The 22,796-nt window shown below is 45.8% G+C and overlaps 1 protein-coding gene and 1 pseudogene across 4 annotated transcripts in view; both read right to left on the bottom strand.

Moving 5' to 3' along the window:
• The window catches only part of TULP4 (TUB like protein 4), a 248,179-nt gene that overhangs the window by 77,744 nt on the left and 147,639 nt on the right, over positions 1-22,796 (bottom strand). The window lies entirely within an intron of this gene.
• Positions 4,704-4,984, bottom strand: LOC149126400 (signal recognition particle RNA; annotated as a pseudogene).

The following is a 22,796-nucleotide window of genomic DNA, read 5'->3' on the forward strand; positions in this document are numbered from 1 at the left end:
ACAGCACACACCTGATGTGTGCCATTGCAGAAGGAACAATGTTTGTTCTATAAATAACAACATATTGATTGAATAACTCATTGAATGAACAAGTACCTGTTGAGTATTTGCTTTGGAGAATTAAAACATCACAAGTACTCTTGTGGTCTTTATGGCTATATACAATATGTGTATGAAAATGTGTGTGTATGTGGGGGGGGGGGGAGCAGGTGTATAAGGTAAAATGCCACTATGGCTCTGACTCACTCTATGACGTTAACACAGCACCCTCAGACGTTTAAATGTGGATCGCTGATGTTTTGGAACTAAGCTTTCTGTCTGATAGGCCAGAAATCTCAGAATCGTCCCTGACATCTGCTTCCTACACATTCAGTTTTAATCCTTTATAAAGTAGTTATAGAAAGTACCACCCAACTCTTTAAATCACCCACTTCTGTTTGCTTTCTCCATCAGTTTAAGAGCCCGCCTTGTTAGAATCTTGTTTTTTCAAATATAATAAAAAACCAGTCGTTTTGATTTTTGAGCCAGAGGAATGCAACTCTTATTGTAAACACTCATTTCCTTTCTTGCCACATATGCCCTCTGCCCTATACGGATTCACGTTATTATACACATCAGTGGTTTTCTTTAAGCCAGCGTTTTTATAATCGTCTTAAGTCCCTGCATGGTTTTGCCCTGGTCACCTCCGCAGACTCTTCGTAAACTATGCTACTGCCCCTACCCTGTGCACCACCCACACTAGCTCTTTCAGCTTCTCAAAGGCAGTTTGCTCACTTACTGTTTGTTCTTTTGTGACTCTATTTTCTCCTTCTGGGGTTTTCCTCTCCTTCATTTATGTTTGGTCAGTGCGTGTGGATCCTCCTCGTCTGTGCTCCAGTATCCCCTATTCACAGAAAGCTGTCTCTGTGTTCCAGACAAGATCCAGCCTAACTGTATGTATTCTCTTATTCTTTCCGGCACAGAATTCTTTGGACTTAATGCTTTTGCAAATGTTTGTTGATCTACTACTTCATTAATGACTCTTCCCACCCTGGTTGTACTGCCTGCCCATTGATGGCAAAGGTGATGTTTGTTAACTTCAGGAATAAGAAAGAAACCAAATGACTAGGGGAAGGAAGTGAATTCCAAAGAGAGGAGAGGGCATGTGCAAAGTCATAAAAGAACCCTGTGTTTTGTGTGTGTGTGTGTGTGTGTGTGTTTTTTTTTTGACAGGCAGAGTGGACAGTGAGAGAGAGAGACAGAGAGAAAGGTCTTCCTTTTGCCATTGGTTCACCCTCCAATGGCCGCTGTGGCCAGCGCACCGCACTGATCCGAAGCCAGGAGCCAGGTACTTCTCCTGGTCTCCCTTGGGATACAGGGCCCAAGGACCTGGGCCATGCTCCACTGTACTCCCAGGCCACAGCAGAGAGCTTGCCTGGAAGAGGGGCAACTGGGACAGAATCCGGTGCCCCGAGCAGGACTAGAACCCGGTGTGCCGGTGCCACAGGCGGAGGATTAGCCTAGTGAGCGCAGTGCTGGCCGAACCCTGTGTTTTAAAATACTGCCTTTTCACATGTGTATTGCCGTGTAATTCTCCTCGGTCCTTCTGAAAACTGACAAACCTGTCTTAAATTGAACCTTCCTTACTCCTATGCCGGTCGGACCAAATTCTGAAGTCCAGGGTAGTAACTCACATGTGATTGACACTTGCTATATTAACTATGAGAGAGGCCATCTTAGTGAATTTCGTAAATATCAAAATATATTTATAGCATGACCTTATTGTGTAGTGACATTTGATTACTTGGTTTCTTTGATAACCAAACTGTTAGGATTTAACTGGCAACATATTATGCTGAAGTTTGAATGTTATCTGTTGTAACGATTATCATAGTGTATTGATATTTACTGCAGCTGTGCTGGAACATGTCCCAGCACTGTCATGCCCATGACCTGTTATATGTGTGGAGCCTGATGGAGGGGACCGAATGTCCTTTAGAGGCTACATCTCTAGTGTTCAGAATGCTGGCTGGCTCCTGAACACATGACCTGACTCCAGAAAATCACAGAGCCATGACTGAGGGGTCCTGGTCAGTTGAACAGTTCATGATCTGTTGTCTTCATATAACTTCCTTGAAGAAAAGTAGCATTCCTTACCTCTAATAATCTGATTTTGCTGAGATAACAAAGTATTCTTGTTTCTGTTGTATTAACTTAGTATAGTGCACATTTATTTTTGTTAGTCTTACTCATATGACTAAATTTCCAATAATAAACTGCTTAAGTACACACATTTATTTCTTTGAAATGTTCTTTACGTTTAGAAACAAATAACATCACAAACCTATTTATCTAAGTATGTTTCCCTACTTGTTATTTATTATTATTTCTAATGAAATTCATGCTATTTTTCTTCCCTTAAGAGACACAGGCAGAATATTTTTTGAGTACAAAATGGTTAGCAACACCCCCCCCCCAAAAAAAAAAAAAAAAAGAAAGAAAGAAAGAAACTAGGATCTGCAGTGGTGCAGCAACAGCAGGTTAAAGCCCCGGCCTGCAGCGCCAGCAGGTTAGAGATCTGGCTGCTCCACTTCTGATCCAGCTCTCTGCTGTGGCCTAGGAAAGCAGTGGAAGATGCCCAAGTGCTTGGGCCCCTGCACCCATGTGGGAGACCTGGAATAAGCTCCTGGCTCCTGGCTTCAGATTGGCTCAGCTCCAGCCATTGCAGCCATTTGGGAAGTGAATTAGTGGATGGAAGACCTCTCTCTCTCTCTCCCTCTCTCCCTCTCTCTTCCTCTCTTTCTAACCCTCTCAAAGAGATAAAATAAATCTTTATAAAAAAGAAAAGAAACAAGGATCTAGGCTAGGCCTTTGGCATTACAGTTAAGATGCTGCTTGGGGTGCCTGCATCTTCTATCAGTGCCAGAGTTTGAGTCTCACATCTGTTCCCAATCCCAGCTTTGTGCTAATGTACACCTGGAGAGGTGGCAGGTGATGGCTCAAAGAGCTGGGTCCCTGATACTCATGTGGGAGACTGGATTGAGTCCCAGCTTCTAGCTTTGTCCAGGCCCAGACCTGACTGTTGCATGCATCTGGGAAGCAAAGCACCAGATGGGAAATCTCTGTCTTTCAAATAAATAAATTATTAGAAATAAAGAAACGAAAACTGGGTACTAGGTATACTCACTGCTACTGGGTGGATGAACTGCTTCTGACATAAAACATTAACATGACAGAAGAAGAGACGGGGCAGTTTCTCACATCGGAAGGTAAAGCAGGCATCAACCCAATCGGAAGCATTCATGTAAGGCACTGAGAGAAGTGTGCTACAATCTATCAACTGGACACCAAAGTCCATAGGTCCATGGCGATGATAAAAAACAAAAATCTTCCCTAACCTTTGAACAATGGTATAGAACCAACTATTCCCCTGCAAATGGGTGAGCCAACGGGAAAACAGAGTCCGCATTTACCCTGCCAACTTGCCGACAGTGCCACATCATAACCGAACCGTTGAAGAGGCACAGGTTTTCTCTGTCTGAGTATTCTAGTTAATAATGAAGGAGTGATGAAACTAGGCTATTACCATTTGCGACTCCTAATGAAACACCAGCTTTTGGCAAAGACTGTCAATGGATGCTGAAATCAGTCGGACAACTGATGAGAATGTAGCATGAATGGATTAAACTGACACACTCTAACTTACTGATCAATTTTTACATCATTGCAAAAAGACAGAGAAGCATATTCCATACATCTCCTGATGGAAGTGCATGAAGTAGTACCAAAAAAGACAGCCTTGAAGTCACTGTACCTAACCAACCAGCACATGGAAATACAGGGCAGAAACACACACTGAACATCACGGGTGTCTACTAGGAAGATCGATCTGACTTGCAGAATCTCTCATGTTCCAGATTTTCCTAACTCAAGGAAACAAGAAGATTAAGAACCTCTAGATTAGAAAGGATTTAAAAAGATATCAACCTTGTGGTTGGGTCTAACACTTGACTAAAAAGTAAGAAACGTCTGCTTTTATCCAAAGCGAAGGAAATTGGAACAAACCCTTTGATTAAATAAAGATATTCAGGGGCCGGTGGCACTGTGGTGCAGTAGGTTAATCTTCCACCTGAGGCGCAGACATCCCATAGGGGTGCCAGTCCTGGTCCCGGCTGCTCCTCTTCCCATCCAACTCTCCACTACGGCCTGGGAAAGCAGTAGAGATGGCCCAGGTCCTTGGGCCCCTGCACCCACATGAGAGACCAGGAAGAAGCTCCTGGCTCCTGGCTTCGGATCGGCGCAGCTCCGGCATTGCAGCCATCTGAGGAGTGAACCAGTGAACAGAAGAACTTTCTCTCTGTCTGCCCCTCTCACTGTCTGTAACTCTACCTCTCAAATAAATAAATAAAAAATCTTAAAAAAAAAAAAAAGAAATTCAGATGGCAAATAGGCACATGAAGAAATGTTCAACATGAGCAGCCATTAGGAAATGCTAATTAAGACACAACAGATCAAGCATACACCTACTAGAACGGCAGAAAAGCCCTTCTGAGAATGGTGAGCACTCATCTATTCAACTGTTCAGATATAAACAAAGGAAATACAATACCTGTTTCCCCTGGTAGTAATTCCCTTTGTTATATTTTTCCTTAATTTTATTCTATTAATGTTGATTATTATTTCTCCCTCAGCAATCTAAAATTTTAGATAAGGCAGGGGAGCTAAAGAGACAGGGTCTCTCTGTTGCCCAGGCTGGAGTGCATGGCTATTCACAGGCACGTTCCCACTACTGATCAGCACGGGAGTTCTGACCTGCTCTGTTTCCGACCTGGGCCGGTTTACCCCTCCTTAGGCAACCTGGTGGTCCCACACTCCAGGGAGGTCAGATTGATGCTGAACTTAGTACGGACACCCGATCAGCATAGCACACGACAGCCCAGAACTCCTGGACTCAAGCGATCCTCCAGCCTCAGCCTCCCGAGTAGCTGGGACTACCGTGCCTGGCCCATTTGTTACTGAGGTCCAATACTGTCTTCCAGTGGAAAAACTAAAGGATGTGGACTTCATCCTATTGATAACAGAAAGCCACTTGAGGCTGGTATTACTTTAAAAATGTGCACTTTCAACAGACAGGCAGTAAGTGTGCTACACACTACACGCAGAGTATTAAGAGCGTTCTTTCTGAGGCATACAGTTATATTGTTGTCAGTATCATTCAGCAGAGGTTTAACAGTGCCTGTAACAAGTGCCAGGCAATGCAGCTCAGAAACTGAAGAACAGACCAGAACCACAAGATTCAGAGGTGAGGTGGGTGAGACTATGGGACTTCAAAAGACATATTAAATATAATTTATAACATACATGCTTTAATTGATTTTCAGTCATTTCCTTTGAAATTTTAATATTAAAGGAGGATAGATTTTAATTTTACAAAAAGGACCTGAGTTTTAAGAAACACTGGCTCCTATATACAACAAGTTGTTGGAAACCATGATTCACAAAGAGCTCAAAACCAAAGCGTCACATACACCAATTTCAAAGCTGTGTACTATTTCCTTTCACTCATTTATTTTTTCCGAATCAAGTACTTAAAAAAAAGCACCTCAAACCTAGAATTATGAAATATTCCCACTGAATACATTGGAATTAATTTTTCCGTAAGCAATACATTTCTAGTTAGTGAGACAAAAGAAGTTATTTTTGTTTCTAATGGACTCATTTTTTGGTTTTTAGAAGCAAAGGGAAAAGCAAAGAAAGAAAAACGCATCCTGTCTTCTATTGTTACAGGAGGGCAGGCACTCCTACTCTTGCACTTCACAGTTCTCTTGTCTGGTCCAGCTGGAATGCAGTGCCTCCCTCTTCCCTCTCACTCTCTCAGCTGTCTACAAGTCTTGTCTGTTAGGAAAGGATCCTTTCCCCTTGCATTTGATTCCCATTTGCAAGAGGGATCTCAACTCAAATCAAGCTGACTCACAGATACACACAGCCTTCGCCTGAAGTTACCAAATTTGTTAGCTTCACAATGTAATTCCACATTTTATTTATTAGATTTCTTAAAATCTCCTCCTGGTATCTGCAACAAGTAGGCAAAGCATAAACTAAACTGTTAACTAATCATACTCAGGTGCTTTCAAGACCTGCCAGAAGGCCTCATGTACTTCTATGAGACACAGCACCCAAGTATCTGCCAAATCAGATTTATGATTCAAAATGGTCCATTCTGAAATGACAGTGCTAACTTCCTATGCTTGCATAGAAATTACAAAAGGCTCCTATTTTCAAAATGCCCCATGGCCTCATCCCTGCAACAGAGCAGGCATTATCATTTTCATTTAGCAGAAAAGGCACGAGGTTCAGAGAGGTTAACTGGCCAAAAGGACCCATTCAGCCAGGGCAGGGGACAGGAACCAGGTAGCTCTACCCTAGACCTGTGTGTTTTCCTACTTAAAAAATATAGCAGGGCAGAATCATCTCACAATCCTACTGTTTGGGAACAATCTTTTCATCCTGGGAAAGCTACTATATTTATGAAGAATGCTAATTTTTTAAAATTAGAAAGGTGAAATTTCTGATCTAGAAACTATTTTTTTAGAGATTTATTTATTTATTTGAAAGGCAGAAAGAGTGAGAGAGCAAGAGAACAAGGCAGCACACGCTTCCATCCTCTGGGTCACTCCCCAAATGCCCACAACAGCCAGGCTGGGCCAGGCTGAAGCCAGGACCTGGACCTCCATCCGCATCTCCCACATGGGTGGCGGGGCCCCTAGTACTTAGATAACTCATCTGCTGCTTTCCCAGCGGCTGTTATCAACGAAGACAGACTGGAAGCAGGGAGCAGTCACAACTTGACCAACAGTCCAATACGGGCTGTCAATGTTGCAAGCAGTGGCTTAACCCACTGTGCCACAATGCTAGTCCCTGGTCTAGAAACTTCTGACCATTCAAAATTATCCATGAAAAGTTTTCTGAGAAAACCAGAAAAAATCTTGGGGCACAACTGGGACACCTACACAAACTGTAAGGTTCTCAATGTTTGCTCAGAGAGAACTTTCTGGTAAGAGTGGTGAGCTATCAGTGGCAAAAGCTGTCCTCAGACGGGACCTACAACAGGGAAAGGATTTAAGCAGAGTCCTGACGGCCAGCCGAGGGGTGGGAGTGGGCTGCCCCACTAGAACTCCCTATTATCACCAGAGCTGAGACCACGCATCCAAAGCCAGAACACAGCCGCAGTGATGGTACTGCCCAGAGGGGAAAGGCTGATTGCCAGCATCCACAACTGCTATTCCTCCACTACATTTCTAAGAAAATTCAATAATTATAAAGTAGTTAGGTTAGCTATTTTGATTAAAAATTTTAAATATTATTATATTCTTACATCCAAGCATATACTTTAGTCATTATTGACATTTAATCTATTTATTTCCAAGATGTTCCTTTTCATTTCTCAGAGCAGTTAAGATAGTGGGATTTTCAGCACACTGTTATTTCAATTCTCTACCACTCAGCCCACCATATCTAGCAACTGGGCAAGAAAGAGTACTGCCTGAAACACTGCCACCACCTTTCATGTGCAGCCAACTTTTGCTACCAACAGGGAATAGGATCTCAGCCTGTTGTCCAGGCAGGCCCCTCAGTGCTCAGTGAGCGGGCAAGGCTGCAGCAAGACTCTGTTCTCACTAGTAGCAGGAAGCCTGATGTCCAGCCTGGGCTTTGGCACTTGCTATCTTCCTTCTGTCTGAAAGGTCAACTTGGCCTTGCTCATTTCTAAGGACCCGTCTAGTTCTCACAGTTCTAAGTCCTCAGACTCCATTCAGCCAAACACTAAGCAAATACAACATGCTCATCCCTAAGCACAATAGCCTGCCAAAAAGGAAATCCAGCAGGTAGATCGTAACAGAATCACCTGGAAGGAGGGTAGGAGGTGAGGAGGATGCGAACTCCACTCACCAGGGCCATCTTGGATAGGCTACTGCTGTGCGCCCAACCTGCCAGGACCAGCGCAGTCTCCCGTGTGGTGCTATTCCCTGGTGCCGCCGGCACGCTGGTCACGCTGAACAGCTCATCACAGAAGGGCAGTGCTCTGTCCTTACCGGAAAGGATGCCTGCTCTGCGTCAGTGTTCATCTTCCCTGCACACAACGCTTCTGCCAGAACCATGACCTACGTATGGACTTACGGAACGCCTGACCCAGCATCACAGCATTCCACAGAGACGGCTATTGTCCAAGGAGTCCACATCACAGCCAAACAAGTGCAGCAATGGGCCCATGCTCATAGCAGTCTACTGGAATCTGCTATATTCTCCACTATCCTGAATTAGCTGGCTTGACAAAATGTAAAAACGGCCATTTGAAGACTCAGCAGCAGAATGGGGCAATGAGCTCTGGGGGCTGTATATGACCTGAATCAGCATCTGATGCATGGTGCTGCTTCTCTGACAACCAGGATTCACAGGTCCAGGAATCAAGAGTGGAGACGGGGCAGCGCTGTGGCGTAGCAGGTTAAGCCACCGCTTGCAGTGCTGGCATCCCATATGGGCACCAGTTCGAGACCTGGCTGCTCCACTTCTGATCCAACTATGCTATAGCCTGGGAAAGCAGTAGAAGAGGCCCAAATCCTTGGGCCCCTGTACCTGCATGGGAGACCCAGAAGAAACTCCTGGTTCCTGGCTTCATACTGGCGCGGCTCCAGCAGTTGTGGCCAACTGGGAGTGAACCAGTAGATGGAAGATCTCTCTCTCTCTCTCTCTCTCTCTCTCTCTCTCTCTGCCGCTAGTCTCTCTCTCTGTAACTCTTTCAAATAAATACATAAATCTTTACAAGGGAAAAAAGAAAGAGCGGAAACAGGCTGGCACTACTCACCATTACTCCCAGTAACCTCTGCAAAATGCTATCTCCTATCCTCACAACCTTACGTCTGCTGGTCTTCAGATTCATTCCAAAGTGATGAATGCTTCCACCAGGAGACACAACAATGACTCCATGGAAATGAGAGTTAAGATTGCTGGACAATTTGTATTTGGTTCCTCAGGCTTCTCAATCAATAGGAAAAGAAATGATTTACTATGCTTGCTGAGGTGACTGATGGGGTAACTACTCCACAAAGGAGGTAAGGAAGAGTACATTTGAAGACCCCTTCCTTGGGATTCTTAGTATTATCATGCCCTATAATCAATGTCAATGAAAAACTGCAACCACTCAATACATGCTAGGCTATGAACAGCCCAGACCCTTTGGAGATGAAAGTTGGGGTTACCAATATCTCATCAGATAATGACCATGACCAGCTGAAATGCTTGCTGAAGGCAAAGGGAATGCCTAACAGGTAGTGGAAGACGGTGGTGAGACACACATACTAGCTAGGACCACACGGGTACAGAAATGAGGGCTGCCATTGCCACAGACTCTCCTCACTTTGTTACAACTCTGTGTGCATACGCCTATGTGGGGTTTAACAATACCTGTGTGTTCATCCTCTTCTCACAGGTGATTTCCCAACATTCCTCTCCAATGATTTCCTTTCCTGTAATCATCTTTGCACATACTAATAATACCTTGTTTTCTAATGATTTTCTGTTCCTGTATTTTGTACTTAACAAAAACCACAAATTCATGGGTGGAAAAACCCTTTCCCTTTTCCTGCCATGTCACAGACCTTAAGGCCAGGGAAGGGTAAAAAATGGGCTCTTAAGCACCCAGGACTTCTTTGTGCAAACTGACAGGGAGTCCAAGCTTGATGCCACCACGATTCTGCTCTTGGATATCTTTCCAAAGGGGCTGTTTTGATCACAGATACCCTTCACATCTCTTAGAACTGGGCCAGCTTCCAGTGAAACGAGGGATTGCATGGCTGACTCCTCAGCTTCCTAAACTGTTGCAACCAACAAAGCCGCAATCCAAGGGGTGCTAACTGCTCCCTTGATAGCAGTAAGGGAACAGTGCAACCCACAAGATCATCTTCAACATGAAAAGCAACTGCCAGAGAATCTTTTTCACTGGGAGAAATTCATACAGACACAGTACACATGAATGCCTATCGACAAAATCAATTGTTCCACCAAGATCATTTTCAACTTTTTGTTTGTTTGTTTGTTTGTTTTGACAGGCAGAGTGGACAGTGAGAGAGAGAGAGAGAGAGAAAAAGGTCTTCCTTTGCCGTTGGTTCACCCTCCAATAGCTGCTGCGTCCGGCGCACCGCGCTGATCCGAAGCCAGGAGCCAGGTGCTTCTCCTTGTCTCCCATGGGGTGCAGGGCCCAAGGACTTGGGCCATCCTCCACTGCACTCCCTGGCCACAGCAGAGAGCTGGCCTGGAAGAGGGGCAACCAGGACAGAATTCAGCGCCCCGACCGGGACTAGAACCCAGTGTGCCAGCACCACTAGGCAGAGGATTAGCCTAGTGAGCCACGGCGCCGGCCATTTTCAACTTCTAATAACATAGTCACAGAAGTTAAATGGATCCATTTCTTTTACGCCTACTGGGCACTTCCTGCTTTCTAACAGTTCTCTAAGCTCAATACATACACTTCCTGGAGGATATCCCATACTGGAGTGCCGGTTCAACCCCCAGTTACTCTGCTTCTGATCTAGCTTCCTGCTAATGCACCTGATAAGGCAGTAGATGATGGCCCATGTACTTGGGTCCCTGCCACCCACTTAAGAGACCTGGATGGAGTTTGTGGCTTATGGCTTTAGCCTGGCTTAGCCCGGGCTAAAGCAGCCATTTGGGGAGTAAACCAGTAGATGGAAAATCCCTGTCCCTCTCCCACTCCTCCACTCTATCAATTAAACAAATGAATCTTTTAAAAATACAGACACAAACACACACACCTCTTTCCTTAACAAGCACAGGGAAAGAAAGAAAAGCACTCAGATGTGAAGTTTTAAAAAAAATGTTCTTATAGAAGTTAAAAATATGGGGATACCAGAGGCTGGGGTGAAATTGGGGAGGGTGAGTGGGGAAAGTTCATCGTTAGGTACTGGGTTACAGCTACACGGAAGTAAGAAGTTTTGAGGTTCTACTACACAGTGGGGTGACTATGGATAATGTACTTTCTTTTCCTCTATAACAAAAAAGTAGAAGACAGGATCTTGAATATTTTTACTATGAAGAAATGTTAAACGTTTGAAGAGAAAGATGAATTGACTCTGACGGGACATTACACAATGCATATAGGTGATTAAAAATCAGAGTACTCCATAAATATGTTCCATTTCTGCATGTCAATTAAATATGTTTTAGAAAATAAAGTTTTGGGGCCAGCGCTGTGGCTCACTTCGTTAATCCTCCTCCTGCGGCACCGGCATCCCATATTGGTGCCGGTTCTAGTCCCGGCTGTCCCACTTCCAGTCCAGCTCTCTGCTATGGCCTGGGAAAGCAGTGGAAGATGGCCCAAGTCCTTGGGCCCCTGGACCCATGTGGGACCTGGAAGAAGCTCCTGGTTCCTGGCTTTGGATTGGCGCAGCGCCGGCTATGGCGGCCATTTGGGGAGTAAACCAACGGAAGGAGGACCTTTCTCTCTGTCTCTCCCTCTCACTGTCTATAACTCTAACTCTCAAATAAAGTAAATAAAATCTAAAAAAAAAAAAGAAAGAAAGAAAAAGAAAATGAAGTTTTAAAAAGAAAACAGAAAAGGAATAAAGACAGAGGGACGATGGCCCAGCACAGTGCAGCGGCCTCTGCGGCAGGGCACAGGAGGTGCGGACGGGGTGCCAGGGCCCGAGTCCAGGCCTCCTTCCTGGCTGTCTGGCTTTGGAAGGGACTTCCTATCCTTGTAAGGTTGGTGTGAGGAGTCAGTTAGTTTCATTCACAGGTTAGAGCAGGGCCTGGCGTATGCTGGGAGCTGAGGAAGATCAGCTCTTGTTGTTACTCACGTACCTAAACACTTAAAAAGATAAAAGAATCAATAAAATGTTAAGCAATAGGAGGGTTCTAACAGCTTAGCTTCAAACACAAAAATCAACATTTATATGAACACTCTCACCAAAGGGTTACTTTTCTCCTTGTCATTTTTCTAATGAAAATTCAAAGCTGGGCCAAAAACTTTGGCTTCTGTCCATTAGCAGAGAAATATCTCTACTGATCCCTACTTTATCCTGTCTTCCTGCCGCAGCAAAATTTTTTTTGAAGATTAAAAACTCAATATAGAACTTTCTACCGTTATTCCAAAGGTTGTGAGCATCAGTCAGAGGGCTCTGCCAGCCCCTAAGTGGTTACGCACTCTGCTGCTACACACATACAACGTACTCACATCTACGTCTCAGGGCAAAGGGGCATGGAATCCAGGGGCGTGCAAACCGGGTACAACAACCCTTCTTCAACACACAGAGGAGCACACCCAAGACTCCTCCCTAGAGCTACAGACACTGTTCTCTGCACTCTTCCCTTCAAAGCCAGTAACAGATTAGGCTCTGGTGGATTCATAAAGATTTGTTTGTTTATTTATTTGCAAGGCAAAGCCTCAGAGTCACAGGCAGGGAGGGATGGACAGGGAAGGACCCAGCAAGCACTTCCATCTACTCTTCACTCCTCAGTCGCCCACAGCAGCCAGAGCTCCGTGAGGCCAAAGCCCCGAGCCTGAACTCCATCTGGATCTTCCACATGAGTGGCACGGGCTCGAGCACCTGAGCCATCTTCTGCTGCTTTCCAAGCACATTAGCAGGAAGCTGGACAGGAAGTGGAGCAGCTGGGACTTGAACTGGCCCCCAGTACTGAATGCCATATCACAATGCAGCCCCAGAGGAAGGCACTTCTGTCACTGGCTATGACGTCAACCTCTCAGGATGGCAAGGACCAAACTGTTCAGAGCCACAGATGCGAAAGTTTGACTGCCCACTGCCAATACAGTCCTTTCTCATCTATGTCAAGTCAACACACATTCACCAAACCCCTCCTAAATCCCTGGCCTACCATTTCCAGCATTTTACATATCACTTCAAATCTAAGCAGCATGTCTGCTTAGAACCATCACCTACCTTTATGCAAGGGCTACGGAACTTTCTTTAAAAAAAAATTATTTATTTGAAAGAGTTGCACAGAGAGAGGAGAGGCAGAGAGAGAGAAATATTTTCCATCCGAAGGTTCACTCCCCAATTGGCTGCAACAGCCAGAGCTGCACGGATCCAAAGCCAGGAGCCAGGAGCCTCTTCAGGGTCTCCTGCGCGGGTGCAGGGGCCCAAGGAGTTGGGCCATCCTCTATTACTTTCCCAGGCATAAGCAGAGAGTTGGATCGGAAGAGGAGCAGCCAGGACTAGACCTGGCACCTATATGGGATGCCGGCACTTTAGGCCAGGGCATTAACCCACTGCACCACAGCGCCGGCCCCAAAGCTATGGAACTTTCAACCTCCTTTCTGAAGCACAGACAGGGTCTTTTAACACTGCAAGAGCTTCTGCTAGGAAGAAAACCCTACAAGACAAGATCTGTGTTGTAGTAGACATTCTGGTCTTACAGGGCAACCAATGTCCTGGGGATATAATGAACTAACCTATAGGTAAGGTGCGGCAGGCTGAAGAGGGTGGGGCATGAGCGGAGACTGATATTTCTGGGATGGTTTGGTGGATGAGAACTTTTATTTCTCCCATGATGATGTAAATATGAGGATACCTCAAAAAGTCCACAGAAAGTAGAAACAGAATTAAAAGGTAAATTTTTTAGGTGTAAAAAATTTTTGAAATCTATGCATCATTTTTTACACCAATATCCATGAAATTTTAAAAACACTTTTACTGCCCTTTTTTTGGGGGGGGGGGCAGGCAAGAGTGGACAGTGAGAGAGAGACACACAGAGAGAAAGGTCTTCCTTTTGCCGTTGGTTCACCCTCCAATGGCCGCCACGGCCGGCCGGCGCAGCGCGCTGATCCGAAGCCATGGGCCAGGTGCTTCTCCTGGTCTCCCATGTGGGTGCAGGCCCCAAGGACTTGAGCCATCCTCCACTGTACTCCCGGGCCATAGCAGAGAGCTTGCCTGGAAGAGGGGCAACCGGGACAGAATCCTGCACCCTGACCCGGACTAGAACCCGGGGTGCCGGCGCCGCAAGGTGGAGGATTAGCCTATTGAGCTGCGGCGCCGGCTATGCCATTTTTATTTCAAAAAACAGCTGTAGTTGACAGAGGTTGGGTGCTCTGTCCAACAACATCAGATAACCAATGAGTGGCACCATTGAAACCTAGACCCAACTCCAAACTTTAAACACTACCCCAACAGGACTTTTTTTTTTTTTTTTTTTTAGTATTTATTTGAAAGAGTTACACAGAGAGAGGAGAGGCAGAGAGAAAGAGAGCGAGGTCTTCCTTCCGTTGGTTCACTCCCCAACTGGCCAGAGCTGTGCCGAACCGAAGCCAGGAGCCAGGAGATTCTTTCAGGTCTCCCATGCAGGTGCAGGAGCCCAAGGAGTTGGGACATCCTCCACTGCTTTCCCAGGCCACAGCAGAGAGCTGGATCAGAAGTGGAGCAGCCAGGACTCAAATCAGCACCCATATGGGATGCCGGCGCTGCAGGTGGCGGCTTTACCCGTTAAGCCACAGTGCTGGCCTCACACAGGACTTCTAATAAGAACTTTTAAGTATTAATCCAAACTATATGACTAGCTAGATAGGTGATTAAGGCAGAAAGAAAATCCCTGAACAATTAGATCCCCAAATTAAATACCAGTTGAACAAGGGTAATTAGAAGCATCCATGGAGACAACTTCTGATGACAAAGAAACGAGGCTACAACAAGGAACACCAGAACCGTTTGGGAGGGCACAGAATGACAGCACGCCAAATGGGGAGGAAGGAGGGGTCACCACCCACCTTCAGAGCACAGCTCAGGAGCTCCTGGGCGGGGTGGGCTGCACTGTGAGTCTGGTTCAACTAGTGCATGGCAAACCACTGGCAAGGCTTTTGATGACTTAGCATTCTAGTTACCATCAACTGCTGGGGGTGGGGGCCTTCCCACAAGTCTTTTAAGTCACTTTTTAATATTTGAGAACAATGTCATAAAAATATAAACTTGCTTTCAGTAAACACAGTACAAATCATTGATATTTTATAGTGTAGTGTGCTATTTATTGTTTTCTATTAATACAAGTTGGCAAAAATTCCCAAAGCCAGGATTCTGGCACAGAGATAATTTGCTTTCTAATGAATTGATATTCATCATTTATTTTCTAAGATAGCCTGAAGATCTTACAAAATTAATTCCCTGTTTAAAATGTGTATCATATACTTTCTAAACAAAAGGCTAGAAAGAAACCTAACAGTTTAGCTCAGTCTTTCAATATAACCTTATCTTCCTAATACTCATGTCAATAAAAAACCAAAACACAACCAAATATACATTTTTAGGTTATCAAGGATACTCCAATAACAACTTTTAAAATGCTAAGTCTAGAGGCAGGCATTTGGTGACGCAGGTAAGACACTGGTTGTACCCACCCATATTAGAGTGGGTGGGTTCAAGTCTGGTCCCAGTCCCTATTCCAACCTCCTGCTAATGTGCACTCTGGCGGGCAGAGGGGCTGGCTCACAGCGTTAGGACCCTGATACCATGTGAGAAATCTGCAATAGTTTTCTAGCTCCTGGCCTTGGCCTGGCCCAACCCTAGCTGCTGCTGAACCAGAAGATGGGGGCAATCTCTCTCTTTCTGTGCCTTTCAAATAAACAAAATAAACTTTAAAAATTGCTGAAGTCTCACATCTTTTAAATTGGGAAGTTAATTTTATTACAGCTGTGTTTTTGGTACAGAACTATATCATCTTTTTTTTTTTTTCTCATTGATTATTTACTTTCCTCAAGTTTCATGATACAAATAGTGAAATAGCAACCACAGTCAAAACAACATGCCAGGGGCTGGTGTTGTGGCGTAGCGAGTTAAAGCCCTGGCCTGAAGCACAAACATCCCATATGGGCGCTGGTTCGAGTCCCAGCTGCTCCAATTCTGATCCAACTCCCTGCTAATGTGCCTGGGAACGCAGCAGAGGATGGCCCAAGTCCTTGGACCCCAGTACCCACATGGAAAACCCAGAGGAAGCTCCTGGCTCTTGGCTCCTGACTTCGGATTGACTCAGTTCCAGCCATCGCGGCCATTTGGGGAGTGAACCAGAGGATGGAAGACCTCTCTGTCTCTGTCTCTACCTCTCTCTGTAACTCTTTCAAATCAATAAAATAAATCTTTAAAAACAAAACAATATGCCAATGACTAAAAGAGGAAAAACAACTTGTATGTCCATCCTAACTCTATCTTTTTCAGTTTAATTAAAATAAAGGAGGAGCATTAATCTTGGGGCAGGGACTGTGCAGGGCCCTGGTGATACCGGGGCATCGCAGGGCTGGGAAGGACGGAGCTCAAGGCACACGAGGAGGAGAGGCTTCCTACAGAAAGTGAGCTCAGAGTCCAGTTTAAGGGGTGTGGTGTGCAGCGTGGGGAGTTGGGGGAGGGAGAGGAGCTGTATTTTAACTTCAGAAGCTCAAAAGCAGCTCACAGGAATTCTATTTAACTTGTTCTCCTAATAACCGTGATTACTTTCCTAACTTTCACTTAAATCAAGGAGCATTTCGTGTATAAGAAAATATACATGAAAGTGTACCTGAGCCCTATCTCATTACTTGCAGAACTAGTACAAAAGTTCACACTGCTAGGTATCAACAGCCTAGAATGCTTCACTGCTCCTTACAGATTAACTTCAGCCACACTGAGAATACAGACTGAAACACTTCTACAAAAAACCAGGTGGCTGGGGCCAGCACTGCGCAGTAGGGGGTAAAGCCTCAGCCTGCGGCGCCAGCATCCCATATGGGGACTAGTTCGAGTCCCAGCTGCTTCACTCCAGATCCAGCTCCCTATTAATGCACCTGGGAGGGCAGCAGAAGATGGGCCCCTGCACCTACATGGGAGACCCTGAGGAAGCTCCTGGCTCCTGTCTTCAGCCTGGCCCAAGCCTGGCTGTTGCAGCCATTTGGGAACTGAACCAGCAGATGGAAGATCGATCCCCCCCCCCCACCCCCGCCTCTGTAACTCTTTCAAATAAATAATCTTTAAAAAAAAAAAAAAAAGATCAAAATTGTAAAGAAGTCAAATACATTTTAAAAATTAAACAAAGGAGTGGGAGGAAAGGCCATCTTGGCCCACCAGATTTGTAGAGGAAATAAGGCCACAACCAGAGACAAAGGAGGCAAAGGGGACCCCTGACACTAACCTTGAAAAGCGGCTGCTTCCCATTGTCTGGTGAAGCAGCTGTGTGCCGTTATCTTGTCTAGGGAGGGAAGATGCCCAAGGTTCTGCTTCTGTAACTCCTCCAGCCATCAATCTGCCCAGGTGTCTCTTTTATAAACATACTAGACCCACTGACGTTGCAGAGTACAGGCTGCAATTTAAACCCACTGAGGCTGTATCGGTTAAGGTATGAGGCTGACGAACCTGTAAATATTGTAAGAAACTTGGGATTGATGCTCAGTTCTCAGGAAATGATTCCCACTGGGCTTGCTGGTGTTAATAAACTGTATTTGATCCTCCACTGTCTCTGGTGCCTGTTTGAACAAAGGGAGTTTTCCCACCACAGGTTTCTGAAACAGGGTGTCTGACTGCAAAGTGGAGCGGTGGTTACAAGATTAGAATTGAAACAAATGCAGAAGTCCGGGGCTGCAGGTCAGATGCTCTGCCTTGAAGTCATCAGGGATGATTTCCTGCCAAAAGCTGGGAAGGCCTCACTCTCGCCACACAGGTGCTTCCACCAAAGCGCTCAAGGCTCCACTTCTCAGCACCCACCCTGGTCTACGTTTACTCCTCACTTCCTGGTGGCGGGACATTTCTCACCTATGACCCAGTGCATCTTCAGCAGACGAGAGCAGACATCCGTCCTCTACACAAACACTGCACTATGCCTTCGGCCGTTCTCGCCAACTTCCACAGGCACAAACTGCTTCATAGAAGACAACCTGGACAGCCCGCAGGTTTTAGCTTTTCAGTTCAGAGACCTTGTTTTCCGTTTACTTCCGGAAGTAGCCTAGAACCCCACACTGTCCTGCATCAGTGGCTCTATGCTCAGAACTGAAATGCCAACATTCTCTGAATTACATAGACTACTGGAAATAGAAATATGCAAAATATACAAATTACGGGGGAAAAGTCCAAGTGTGTTCTTTATAAAATCCAATTACAACTCTTTCATATGCGGAGAAGGCAGAGATGAAATGAGGCATTCCCAAGAGGACTACCAGCATGACGTAAGTCATTTCCAATCAATGCCATTATTTACAAAAAGCATCCCTTGTCTAGACTACAGAATTAATAGGCAAACGATACTGCGCTGAATCCTAACTAAAATGTAGAAAAGATATGGGAGACGCTGAGGTAGTTCTTACATTTATCAGCCATCTACCATATGCCAGATACCATGCTGAGGCCAAAGAGACAGCTAAATACAGCACTTTGGCTCACAAACTCAGGACAGGGGAGGCAGGCAGGTAAATCATTATACAACCATGAGCTGAGCAAAATGCTAGAGATACATGCAAAGTGTAGCAAGTGTTAGAAAGTTGCTTAGTCACTCTTCTCTGCAGCAAAGGCACTTGCAGATGTCTCCAAACACTCCAATCAAGAATTTTAGCACACCTTGCAACACACACACTTATCTAGAATTCCCTACACAGGTAGGTAGGTGGCTTCCTTCCCTCCAGTAATCTCCTTTCAGAATGAAAATGGGAGTCAGTTTATTAATAGCTACAAACAGCAAATTATGACTACACATTCCCTAACATACTTACCATTTAAGATTTCCCCTTTCAAAATCTTTCTCAGTGTTCATTCTGTGTATATACGCGGCAATAGCACAATGTAACAATGATTCTCACTCACCAACTTAAATCTCCTGGAATATACTTTGATTCTTTTTTAACCTAAATTCCATTTTGGCAACTTTGTATTTAAATTTAGTTATAAGCTACTATTTGTTAAAGCTCAGATTTTTTTCTACTTCCCTGAAGGATCCAGGCTCCCAGGCCGCAGATGGGTACAGGAGCCTGGATCCTTATGTAATGTAACATTTTAGGGCCATGGCTGTAGCACAGTGGAGTGGGTTAATGCACCACCTGCAACACTTTTGAAACCCAGTTTGAGTTCCAGCTGCTCCTCTTCCAATCCGGCTTCTTGTTAACGTGCCTATGAAGACAGTCAATGATAATCCAAGTAGTTGGGCCCTTGCTACCTACATGGGAGATCAGGATGAAGTTCCTGGCTTTTGGCTTGGGCCTGGCCCAGCCTGGGGTTTTGCAGCCATTTAAGGTGTGAACCAGCAGATACAAGTTCTCTTTCTGTCTATCTCTGTCAATCTGCCTTTCAAATAAAATAAATAAATAAATAACCCTATAGCATTCTTCTCGAAAGGAATTGTCAAAGGCAGCTTAAATGACCAAAAAAATTCAGTCACCAATCAACAGTAACAACAGGGGTTAATTATATTCCATCATGAGTAGTGTACATCAAAATTGGGACACACCACTTATGCACTCTGGTGAGTGACATAACCTCCACGAGCCTCGGTTTCCTCACCTGTAAGCAGCATTAGCTCTTGGCTCACACGGCTGCTGCAAGGAGTGAGCTGCTGAGACACAGTGCTGATCCCTCTCTGCACTTGTCTGCCCGCTCCTTCACATGCAACACCTCGGCCCTCATGCAAAGCCTCAGCGGGTGACTAGGATCATCCCCATTCTAAAGATGAGGAATCTGAAGCTTACAAGCATTTGCCAATTTGCCCCAACTCTCAGCAAGTGCAAACAGAGCCTGACTGACTAAATCCCAAAGCTTTTATTCTGAATTATCCTCCGCTCTGCCAGTCAGTACCTGGGACAGGACAAGCCCCCAGAAACAGAGCCCATTATAACAGTCACCACAGTTAAGCAGCACACTGTGCTCTGGGACGCTCCTGAAACACTGCCAGTGAAGACAGCAGCTGGGCACCCTGCCCCAGCTTGTGTTCTCACCACCTTACTCTATCCTTTTGGGCCTCCAGGAGCACCACGCCCATTTTTAATCACACCTTCTCCCCAGACCCCAACACTACACTCCCACCATGCTCCCACCTGCTTAGCTCTGTCCTGAAGGGCTCACTTGAGGAGTCAGGTTCACTCCCATGCCCTCAGCGGGGCAGATTCCCACTCCACTGCCCTCTGAGTACCAGGGAAATGGGGAACCCAGGGAGAAGTCACAGGCACTGGAGGCTGCTGATCTCTACCCTCTGCTGCATCGGGAGCGAGGGGAACCCCCAGCGAGGCTGGCCCACGCCACCTGCTCCCTCTCCCAAGGCCCCCTTCAGTGCTCGGCAGAAACAAGAATCCTCATTTCAGCTCAGCGACTCTGAGAAAGGAAACCAAGGAGACGCCTGATGTCCTGTGGTCAGTGGTTCCTGAAGTCTGGTCTCAGATCAGCAGCATCAGACTCACTTGAGGATTTGTGAGAAGCGCAAAGCGGATTATCGGACCACTGCAGCACCTGCACCAGGACTTCTGGGGTGGGATCTGCAGTCTCCATCCCCCAGTGCTCCAGGTGAGATGGTGAACGCCAGCTCAAGAACTCGGCAGCTGAACGCAGCGGAGCCGCTGAGTCTGTCAGCCGAAGACGCTTCAGCGCTGGATGCTGAGGTAGCAAGCCAGGCTTCTCCCAGGCCCGGAGGCTCTCTGCAGAGGCCGGGGCAGAAGGGAAACACAGACAGACACAGCAGGAGGCCACGGGGAGAAGCCCTCTCCCTCTGCTACACTTGGGACATAGTTATTTCCTCAGCAGAAACAGGACAGGAGAGGCAACTTGGCAGAAATCTCGATAATAAGGGATGGAAAAGGGAGGCATTTGTGGAGTTTAACTCACGAAACCAAACACACTGCCGCCGGGAGGCTGAACGCTTCTGCTCTCCTGTGCCCCAGCCGTCCTGGAGGACAGTGGAGACTCGTCACCTAGTACTGGACCACTCTGAGCGTGACGTCATCTCTGGAGACGACCCAGACACCTGGGACAAGGTGGAAAATGCTGAACTGCCTACCTTTCCAAGGAAAAGCTACTGGTATCGTAGAGTAAGGTAATCCAGGACCTCAGCTCTGTAACTCTGGAAGGAGTACAGAATGTAACAGGAATAGAGATTGAATTGAATCCAAATGCTTCAACCGGGCAATGGAATGCAACCGACCACCACTACCACCATGGAAGCCACTGAAGACGAGAGGACGGAAACAGAGCTCACGACAGGGAGGCCTGGTGACCACGACCACTTCCAGCTGACCTGGCCGAGCAGAGCAACCCCTAGAGAGTTTCTCTCTGCACTCATTGGGGTGCAGAGAGAAAACAACACTCTTCTTTGCAGTTATTTTAATTCAAACAAAGAGAATGTTACAAATATTGGACTTAATGGACTGGTATAGAAGTCTCTGGTCCCTACTTAGAGGCCCCACGTGCAGGAGAGGGGCGCAGCTCAGGGCTGTCCACTCGCTCACTCAGTTCTGTCCAGCACGAATGCCAGGCAGCTGGCCTTCTGAGTCATGTATCTTGTCTGACTAAACCAGCCTCACAGAATGGGCACAGTTTTAAGAGGTCACTGAGAGGTAACTGAATAATGAAGATAAAAGTAATTGTGCAAACAAAAACAATAAATGTCAGAAGTGGATTTTTTTCTATTCCCAGAATGGCTGCTTTATGAGCCTCATGAGGTCAGAATAAAGATGATCTAATTAGATCTGATCAGATATAGGCCAAAAAGAAGAGAGGAAGAGAGAAAAATGGCAGAGGAAGAAATGACCAGGACAAGTGTTCTATGACAGAGCTACGCACACATCATGAATTAAAGCACACTTGGAGATGCTACTTCATGACAGAACAAATTCATCAGACTGGCAACAAGACATTACAAATACTGCATATTTCACTGATATCAAGTTTTCATAATTTCTCTTTCTGTGTTTACATGTGCATACTTTTACTGGCACAGTAAGTAATACATGATACGTATAATATATAGAAATAATATATTATGTGTGTATGTGAATGTGTGACTTATTGGAATGCCTGCTCAGTTTTTAGTTTACATTCAAGAAGTTTACAGATCATGCCTAAGTATAAAAATTACTACAGAAATTCAGTTCAGGGGCCAGTGCTGTGGCATAGCAGGTAAAGCCACTGCCTGCAGTGCCAGCACCCCATATGGGCACCAGTTTGGGGAGAGGGAGGGATGGGAGAGGGAGAGAAATGGGGAGGGAGAGGAAGAGGGGGAGGGGGAGGGGGGACATATCATCCACGTGTTGACTCCCTCCCTAAATGGCTGCCACAGAAACTCTGATCTGGGATGTGTTGCACAATAGCCATCTTGATGAAAGGAAGGCACTGGCAGTTACACAGGCATTTCAAAACGTCCACGGCAAAGTTCAATTAATGGTAAGTTTCTTTTGAAATCTACGCCTAGTTTTTTCATAATATGCCTTTTCTATGAATTTTTTTTTCTTTTTTTTTAATTTATTTGACAGGTAGAGTTATAGACAATGAGAGAGAGAGAAAGGTCTTCCTTCCATTGGTTCACTCCCCCAATGGCTGCTACGGCTGGCGCGCTGCGCCGATCTGAAGCCAGGAACTAGGTGCTTCTTCCTGGTCTCCCATGCAGGTGCAGGCACCCAAGCTCTTGGGCCATCTTCCACTGCCTTCCTAGGCCATAGCAGAGAGCTGGACTGGAAGAGGAGCAGCCGGGACTAGAACTGGCGCCCAAATGGGATTACGGCACCGCAGGCGGAGGATTAACCAAGAGAGCCACGGCGTCGGCCCCTGAATTTTTTTTCTTAAGATTTATTTATTCATTTGAAAGGCAGA

Source organism: Oryctolagus cuniculus, chromosome 5 (genome assembly GCF_051225735.1).
Source record: "Oryctolagus cuniculus isolate XC-2025 breed Fujian yellow rabbit chromosome 5, ASM5122573v1, whole genome shotgun sequence".
Taxonomy (NCBI): domain Eukaryota; kingdom Metazoa; phylum Chordata; class Mammalia; order Lagomorpha; family Leporidae; genus Oryctolagus; species Oryctolagus cuniculus.